Below are 9,027 nucleotides of genomic sequence, written 5' to 3'. Positions count from 1 at the left end.
AGGATACAAAGTAGAGAGGAGGGGCGCCTGGGTGGCTCAGCGGTTTAAGCCTCTGCCTTCGGCTCAGGTCATGATCTCAGGATCCTAGGATGGAGCCCCGCATCGGGCTCTCTGCTCAGCAGGGAGCCTGCTTTTCCCCACCCCCCGGCCTCTCTGCCTACTTGTGGTCTCTGTCAGGTAGATGAATAAAATCTTAAAAAAAAAAAAAAAAAAAAAAAAAACCAGGGGCACCTGGGTGGCTCAGTGGGTTAAAGCCTCTGCCTTCGGCTCAGGTCATGATCTTGGGATCCGAGCCCCACGTCGGGCTCTCTGCTCAGCGGGAAGCCTGCTTCCCTTCCTCTCTCTCTGCCTGCCTCTCTGCCTACTTGTGATCTCTGTCTGTCAGATAGATAAATAAAATATTTAAAAAACAACAACAACAAAGTAGGGAGGAATGCCTTGTTCCTGCTGTAATGTCATGGCGGCTAACGGGTCCATCTCCCAGAATCCTGACGTTTGAGCACTACAGAGGTCCCCCTCCTCCCAAGAGTAAGAAAGATGGCAAATTATGCTGGTAAATCATGCTGGCATTTTGCGTTTGTACAAAATTACATATTAATATAATGAGCATTAAATATTACTATAAAAATTATAGTGACGTATTTTATATCGATATACTTATCTATTATTAATTTGTATGTTGATATATTGATAAGCATTTCTAAAATATATATTAATATAACAAAAATAATTTCTATGATTTAACCCAGCAGATGGAAGATCTACACACTGAATATTATAACACATTGATAAAAGAAGTTGAAGAAAACACAGATAGGGGGTGCCCGGGTAGCTCAGTCGGTTAAGCTTCGGCCTTTGGCTCAGGTCAGGATCTTGGTCCTGGGATCAAGTCCTGTATTGGGCTCCCTACTCAGTGAGGAGTCTGCTTCTCCCTCTCTCTCCGCCCGTGCTCTCTCTCTCTCTGAAATGAATAAATAAAATCTTTAAAAAATAAATTAATTAAATAAAATTATATGTACACATGTATGTATATGTATCTGTGTATGCATACGTGTATCTGTGTCTTTTCTACCCTGTTTAATTATGTACATGTGTATATCATATATGTTCATATACACGTGAATGCATACATACACTTAAAAACAGTGTTAAGAACCAATGTTTCTAAATCACAGAGTATCTTCTCCATAAAAAACAGACGCACACAGTTCGGTTAGAGTCAGGAACGTGTTTGCTGCTCTTTGCACAGTGTCATTATTTTAGAGCTGGGCGCCCCGGGGGGCACGGGGGCCTGAAATCATCTCCCCGGCCAGTCTCATCAGGGCTCAGTGGAGACTCCTCCAGACATCCAGACTTACTGCCCCCCATGTGCACTTCCTACCCCTTGCGTGGGCTTGAGCAGTGCCTTTTGTTTCTGGCCTGAAAGGAAATGGCATGTTGAGATACACACGTAAAATTGGTAAGTGAATCGTGGAGCTTCCGTATCAAAATTACCGATGACCATCATGGTGAATGACAACGAAGGTCTCTCTAGCCAGTGAGCAGAGCGTCCCCAAAGGACCAGAAATGGACGGCGCCATCATTCCCGGGTTCCCAGAAGGCCCAGGTTGGCAGGGATCTCTTCGCCAATTCCACCCCGCCTGGTACGCAGGAAAGTCATCTGGACCCACCACCCAGATAATAGTTGATTGCATCCCCTGACTCACGGGCAACCCGTCCAGTTCACCAAGAGAACACAAGAGGCGCTGGACCAGGCAGGTGGCACCCCTGGGGGCTTGGGGAGCAGGACACAGAGAGCAAGAAGCGGATCGAGGTAGAGGGTAGACTTGAGTAAAGAGGTGAGAGAGTGGAGTCTAGGCAGGGTCAGCACGGGGCCAACCATGCTCAAGGGCACAGCGTCAAGGCACAGCCGAAACGACAAGTACGCTCAGGAACGCAACTTTGCGGAGGGGCTCGTGAAGCACATCTGTCAGCAAAGCAGAAATGAGAGAGCGCCGGCTCCTGAGAGGTGGGAACGGGAGGGAGGGACAGCCCAGCAAGCGCTTCTCGTGGAGCCCAGCAGCCCCGGGCTCCCTGGGCAAACCCGGCCAAGGGCAAATAAAATCCTCGAGAGGCAACGGTCCTACAAAAAGTATGTTACTAGCTCTACATAAAACTTGACCCATGCCAGTTGTGAGCATTGCGCTAAGTTACGTCGTCATCCTGGGCAGGCTCGGTACTTCCGTGTCGTCTGCATCTTTTCTCCTGCTACCATTTTGCCTGTTTCAGATTATGGCCTCTGGAGATGAGGGACAATTTCTGTTTGTTTCCCACGGTGCAACCTGTAACACAATGACACGTTTACAACTTGGGAGTACTTTTTTTTTTTTTAAAGATTTTATTTATTTATTTGACAGACAGAGATCACAAGGAGGCAGAGAGGCAGGCAGAGAGAGAGGGGGAAGCAGACTCCCCGCTGAGCAGAGAGCCCGATGTGGGGCTCTATCCTAGGACCCTGAGATCAAGACCGGAGCGGAAGGCAGAGGCTTAACCCATTGAGCCACCCAGGTGCCCCACCCCCCCTTATTTTAAAGCATCATATTTAAAAAATCAGATAAGATTTTATCAATTAAAAAACGGACTCATCTTGCAAGCTTTGTTGACCTGCTTTCGACTCCTTACGCGCTAAGCATGTTCTAGTTACAATCGCCCAAGCTGGAACCTGGCCAAATGTCCATCCACAGGAGAATGGAAAAATAAATTGTGGTATTTTCACACAATGGACTATTTTACCACAATGAGAATAAACAGTCTCTGACTTTATCCAGCAGTCAGGCTGGATGACAAGAAGCCTGACAGGAAACCACATGTATTGTGTGATTTCATTTATATCAGTTTCTCAAATAAGCAATACAAATTGATAGTGTTAAAAGTCAAGACGGGGGCTGCCTCCACGGGAAGGGGGGTGAGGAGTCCCGGGAAGGAAGCATGAAGGGGTTTCTGAAGTTCTATGTCTTAATCTGAGTGCTGGTTACGAAGGTGTGTTCCTTTCATGAAATTCACCAAGCTGCTCCCCTTTGTAATTTGAGCACTTTTCCATAGGTATATTTTGATATTTCAATAGAAAAGCAAAGAACCGTGTGTTTAACTGTGGCAAACATAAAATAATACCTAGGAAAATAAACAGATTTTACAAAAACGTTTATGGTACTTGTGTCCCCTACAATCCTTCTGAACCATTGAGACAAAGAAGGTTCTAGGAAACTGCTTCATTATAATGCTTGCTTTTGAAAACTGGGGTTTCTGACTTTGGGTTATAAATTCGGTCGTGGGTGGTTGTTCCTGACCATGCGCCTTACTGAGAAGTAACTCATTATGACATCACTAAGTCAGCTCCAACTGGACCTTTACTACAGGTATGCAGATGTTCTTAAAACTAGGAACAGAGGGGAGCCTGGGTGGCTCAGTGGGGTAAAGCCTCTGCCTTTGGCTCAGGTCATGATCCCAGAGTCCTGGGATCCAGCCCCACATCCAGCTCTCTGCTCAGCAGGGAGCCTGCTCCCCCCGCCCCCTACCACCCACCTGCTTCTCTGCCTACTTGTGATCTCTGTCTGTCAAATAAATAAATAAAATCTTAAAAAAAAACCAAAACTAGGAACAGAACTAAGGTTGTTTCCTCTTATTTTATTTACTTATTTTTTAAATACATGGGGCTTGAACTCAAGACTCCAAGATCAAGACCTGCGCTGAGATCCAGAGTCAGATGCTTAACTGACTGAGGCACCAGGCATGCCTGTTTCTTCTTATTTTAAAAATCTATTTTTAAGTATAAATGGCTAGCTAGTTAAATTGAGAAATAATACCAATTTCAATGCCTCCTTTTGATAAATCAAAACCCATCTGAGATTTTTTCCTAACATATCCCCTAGACTATCTCCTCCCCAACCATTCTAAGCCCAATTCAACTCAGTTTGAAACGGAAGCATAAACATCCAGAGTAATGCCTGATTTTTGCAAAATTCCCTCTCTGAAAAAGTTCTTAGAAAGCTATGATTAAGTGCCTTATTTACAGACGGATGCAGGTAAGCAGATAACAGAAGCATGGAAGTCTGCATAAGCCTACCTAGAGAGAGGCACTGAACACTTCGACAGCAGCCAGGGACTTCCGTTCCAGAAACAAATATTTTATCATTAAAAAGAAACATTTCTCAAAATGTCCATTACGCCATCACTTTTACAAAGCTATCTATGCCTTGGAAGATGAATCTCCATGTTTGAACACGAATGTTTTTCTGTTAAAAAACAGTTCCTTTGAGTTCATTAACTGACTTGAAAGTAGGATTTTTTTTTTCTATTTTTTTTCTATTTCAAGGGTTCGTCACCCCTACGGCTGCTTAACTCCGAGCTCACTGGCCAGTTTCCTTGCAGTTCAGCATCTTCTCAGGAAGGCGATGGGTACAGCAGGTGGATGGTTTGGACTGAGCTCTACCCAACCCGAAAGTTCTCAAACGTGTGCGTGAGGATCACCTGGTACTTGTTGACATGCAGATTCCCAGGACCCTCTCCCTTCCAGATTCTGAAGAGGCAGGTCTTGGCCGGGGACACTGACTTGCATTTTATCTGACACCCCCTGGGTCACTGCTGCCAGTCCTCCTTGGCAAACACAGTGGGCTGCGTGGCCCGTGGAAGCCCTGGGGTTCTGCATTCGCAGAGGAAGACCAGACCCGCTCAGAGGCCTAGTTGCTTTCTCCGTGGCCCCTGACTGACTTCAGCTCCAGGGCCCAGTCTAAGGCCCTGATCCCACTTTGCTAATGGATTGTCTTCCAAATAATATTTTGTCCGTCTTAATTGGAACTAAGAACTCACATGGCTTTTTTTGTTGTGTTTTGTTCTTTCCTTTTGAACAGTGCTTTTAGTTCTGAGGTCTCCTTATTTAACCTTTAAGAGAGCAATCTGCAGCCATCACTGTTACAGGCAGGGTTCCGGGAACAGAGCAGGGGAAAAGTCATTTTACCAGGTCAGGAAAGCTCTCTGGCAATGTTTTTTTTTTGTTTGTTTTTTGTTTTTTTTTTTTTTTTGGTAGCGTTTGCTCCCAAGCTGTCCCCCTCCCTTTCTGCATTTTTTTTTTCTCCCTCCTGGGATCCCTTCTTGGAGGATCTTAGGGTTTTCTTAGCCTTTTTTCCACCCTTCCCACATCTGTTCCTGGTAACCCAGTTCCATTACCCAGGGCAGGTGATGGCAGCTAAGATCGCAAAGAATGGCGATTAGATGAGATCAGCTCAGGCGAATGTGTAAATGACCACTAGAGTTCGGCAATATCGAAGCAGCGCTTAGAGGTAAAATCGTCCCTGGGCCAGTTGCAGTCCACGTCTCTGGTTTCTTCTAGTCCCTCAACTGCGTGCATGCAAGATGTCCTACTTAACCATCCTTAAGTCGGCCGCCCCCCACCGAAGCCGCCCCCTGCCCTTGCCGGGGTCTCAGTGACTACTCCCCACTCGCATCTAGAACTAGCCACTGCCTCATCGGAATCCTTGACAATAACGCACTAAAACTGTGTCACTCTGACTGAAGCCGGTCTGCTACTACTCCTTCTCTTGAAACCTGCAATGACTTGACAGGGCTTGTCCCTGAAAACGCTACAATTTCCCTCGTTTTTTTGTTTGTTTGTTTGTTTGTTTTCTATTTTTCCTTCTTTGCCCATATTCCTAAGTATGTTGGAGGGTGTCCCATTTCCCAAACGCAGTACTGACCGTCATAAGAAATAGCAAGGACATTCCCAGCTGGCGACACAAGAGTCCTCATTGGCTCGGTCCTACCGACCGGCAGGGCTGGGAGTGGCTCGACGGAGTGTCGGGTCCCCTCAGATCGAGGCATGAGTCTCTCCACCCTCTTGGTGTTGAGGCCTCCCTATTGTATCTCCCCTTTCCCTCTCATCTTTGGAAATGTCAAGCACCAACGCCCACTACCGCTAAAACCACGTACAGGACAGACAACCGGAAAGCTCTGTTGAAGCAAACTTGTGTCATGTCACAAATAGGGAGCAAAGGCGATTGCATACTCCATAGACTAGTCCCAGTGCCCCTGACAGGTCTGAAAGAGAGGTCCCAGACCTGGGGTCCCGCTCATTTCACCCTTCCAGCAGGGGCCAAGTAACACCTCCTGAGGACGCACATTATGAATCAGCACTGGGTGGGGGCAGGCAAGGTGACAAAGGTAACCCAGAGACAAAGCCAGTCCTTTGGGACCCTGTAGGCTCTGAGAGGAATTATAATCACTTATGGTAGAGAAGGGTACACACAATGGAAGAGGTTGAAAAGAGGAAAAAATTTTAATATATATATATATATATATTTTTTTTTTTTAAATATGTTCTCCAGATTAGGAGAGTCAGAGCAACAAAAACCTGAGCTGGTTCTTAAAGGCCTGGGATTGATTTATAGAAGAAACCACAGGGAGGCATGTGATTCAGGTAGAAGCAACAAAGGGGCAAAGGGCAGAGAAGGAAGGTGATGTCCTTCCAGCCCAGCCCGGGGACCAGGAGGCAGCCAAGGCAGCCCAGAATCTCCAGGTGAGAAGTTCGGGGCAGGTAAAGGCCGGGCGCTGGGCGGTGCGGAGGGCTAAGATGACAGGTGGGTTCAGAAGCCCAAGAATGATGGGAGCTAAGCCAAAAGGCACGTCCTAAGGAATGTGCCCCACTTTCTGGCTCCTTGGGGACTCCCGGGCAATTCTAACAAGAGACATGTCGCCTGCCAGCCAGCAGATGTGGCCCATGAATAAACATCCCCCCAGGACTGGGGGGTGGGGAGAATAATAAACATGAAGAAGGTGGTGGCCTGCCCCTCGGGGTCCCCCTCCCCTGCTCCCAGGGCAGCAGACACGCTGGCCCGGAGGGGCGGACTCAGACGTCCTCACTCTGGGCCGGGTCGGCCGCACATTAATCCGGGTGGATTTGGCCATCCTGCGACATAGCCAATCAGTTCGAGGGAGGGGACGGCAGGAACGCCTCTCCTTTCACGCCACAAAAGGATTTTCGTCCCTTGAGAGCACAATGGGAAAAAAAGCCAATCAAGGCGGGATCAGCTGTGGGCTGGTCGCTGCAGATCTGTCTCTCCCAGAGGGGGGTGGGGGGGACATATTGGTCCGTGTGGGAAACCCACAGCCTCAGCTTCTCACACATTGTTCTCCTCCTCTTCAACTGCCCCCCTCCCCACCAGCCCGCACCCTCCCCTCTCCCCTCCCCAAAGCCGTTAATGCCACAAAAGATACTTTCCCCATTGTGCCCGGACAGCTGAGAGGTCCGAGCTGAGCCCTACACAGCCCTGCGTCCTCTCCAGGGAGAAGGGGCTGGACCGTCCAAATGGAGAGCGGAATGCTTATCATACAAAGGAATTAAACCCACTTGGGCTCTCTCCTGCTAATCTGGGACTGTGGGGGGTTAAATACGGTTACATTTTCATTAGGTGCTAACAGCAAAAGCGCAGCTCCGGGAGGCAGGGACCAGACATTGTCATGCACAAAGTTCCCCCGCAAAGGAAGGTCAGGGCAGGTGGGGTGGGGGATAGTAGCTTGGTCTGGGGAAGAGGGTGGAGTGTGCTTGCCGCTGCTGTATTGTTGGCCCTGGAGTTCCATCAATGGGAAAAGTCATGTTTCCTCCAAAGGAAACAAGGTGAAATTGGTGGGGAGGGGAAGCGCCGGTGGGTGGCTGGGGACAGAGCGAGGCCACTGGGGACTAAGTCCACCTTCTAGGGAGCCCTCCCCGCCAGGACTTTTTCTCTGAGCCAAGATACATGGAAGATTCCACGCGTGTCTGGGGCACACGGTGGAGGGGGAAGTTTGGGAATTGGGGAGCCCGGATGAGAGCCACGCTTTCTCCGTGTCTTGGAGCCTGGAGCAACCCAGTGACTCTCTGAACCCCTGTCTTTTGAATGCAAAATGGAGATAAAACTTCCCACCAGTGCCTGGTACAAACTGGGTGCAAAGAAAGGGGGCAGCTTTCTCCTCCCCCCATTACCCCACTCCCAACCACCACTAAAAGACACACAAAAAGGCGGCTGTTGATACAGAGGACTAAGGTCACTTGACTCTTATGGGGCTCTAATCTCCTTGCCCTGGGAGCACCCTCCTCCTGTCTCCTTTTTGGTTTCTCCCAGAGCTCCCCGTCCAGAACTCAGCTCTGGCCCAGGCTCTTTTTGCTTTCACTTTGGCCCATTCAGACGTAACCATCTCCCAGCCCTGAAAAATGTGCCCACCAATAAATCAACGAGTAAGCTCACCATCTATTTTCTGTCGCGGTTTTCTTTTCTGTGCACTCATTAACACACCGGGCAGGAAGGGCTTCACGGGGATGTGGAGAAGTGTGCATGGGAAGACAAGAAAATGAACCCCTTGCGGGCTAGCCCTACGGCCCTTTGGTTCAACGAGGCACGAGACCATGGCTCTGCAGCATTTCTCATTGTGCTTGGGATTCCCAGAAACTCAGAACCCAATCGCAAGCTAAATAAGCAAGAAAGCAGTGAATGAAGAACTGCCAGAGAAAGACCCTAAGAAGCTTTCCCTTTAGGACACAGCCAGAAGATGTCTGTGTGTCTAAGACACAGCCAGAAGGTGTCCGTGTGGCCGCACACACTCCGCAGAGGTAGAATTTTAATACCGACCTTCAGCACCGAGTGGGGCAGAGTGGCAGCGGCTTCCCTCCCGACATAGGATGTCCCTGCGCTGCTCCCGCCTTCTCTCCAGCACCCACCTCTGCATGCAGCGGTCCTGGGTCTGCAGGGAGTGATGGCCTCTGCCAGGGTTCAGGCTCCGTAAGACCACTTTCCAACCAGAAAGAAGCACCAGGTCAGGCTAATGGTCTCCAAGAGTTGCTTAGGAAGGTACTCCTGGGACGCAAAATGGCTTGACCAACAATGGCACCCACGGAGGGCCAGCAAGAGTGACTTGCTTTCTGGAGCCCACGCCTGGTTTCAGTCTCTCCGAAAAATTCCGTTGGGATGCATGTGTGGATGGGGAGGGAGAGGCGGTTATTCCTTCCACTGGTCGAGAATGTCT

The 9,027-nt window shown here is 48.9% G+C and overlaps 1 long non-coding RNA gene across 1 annotated transcript in view; it reads right to left on the bottom strand.

The window, feature by feature from the left end:
* Nucleotides 1–1,430: 1,430 nt before the first annotated feature.
* The window catches only part of LOC122906035, a 105,843-nt gene continuing 98,246 nt past the window's right edge, over nucleotides 1,431–9,027 (bottom strand). The window contains exon 4 of the long non-coding RNA XR_006384510.1: nucleotides 1,431–2,321. This is a non-coding gene — a long non-coding RNA (uncharacterized LOC122906035). The remainder of the gene's footprint in view (nucleotides 2,322–9,027) is intronic.

The sequence above is a fragment of the Neovison vison genome, chromosome 5 (assembly GCF_020171115.1).
Source record: "Neovison vison isolate M4711 chromosome 5, ASM_NN_V1, whole genome shotgun sequence".
Lineage (NCBI taxonomy): Eukaryota > Metazoa > Chordata > Mammalia > Carnivora > Mustelidae > Neogale > Neogale vison.
The sequence above is the reverse complement of the archived record's forward strand: the minus strand, read 5'-3'. Positions and strand labels throughout refer to the sequence as shown.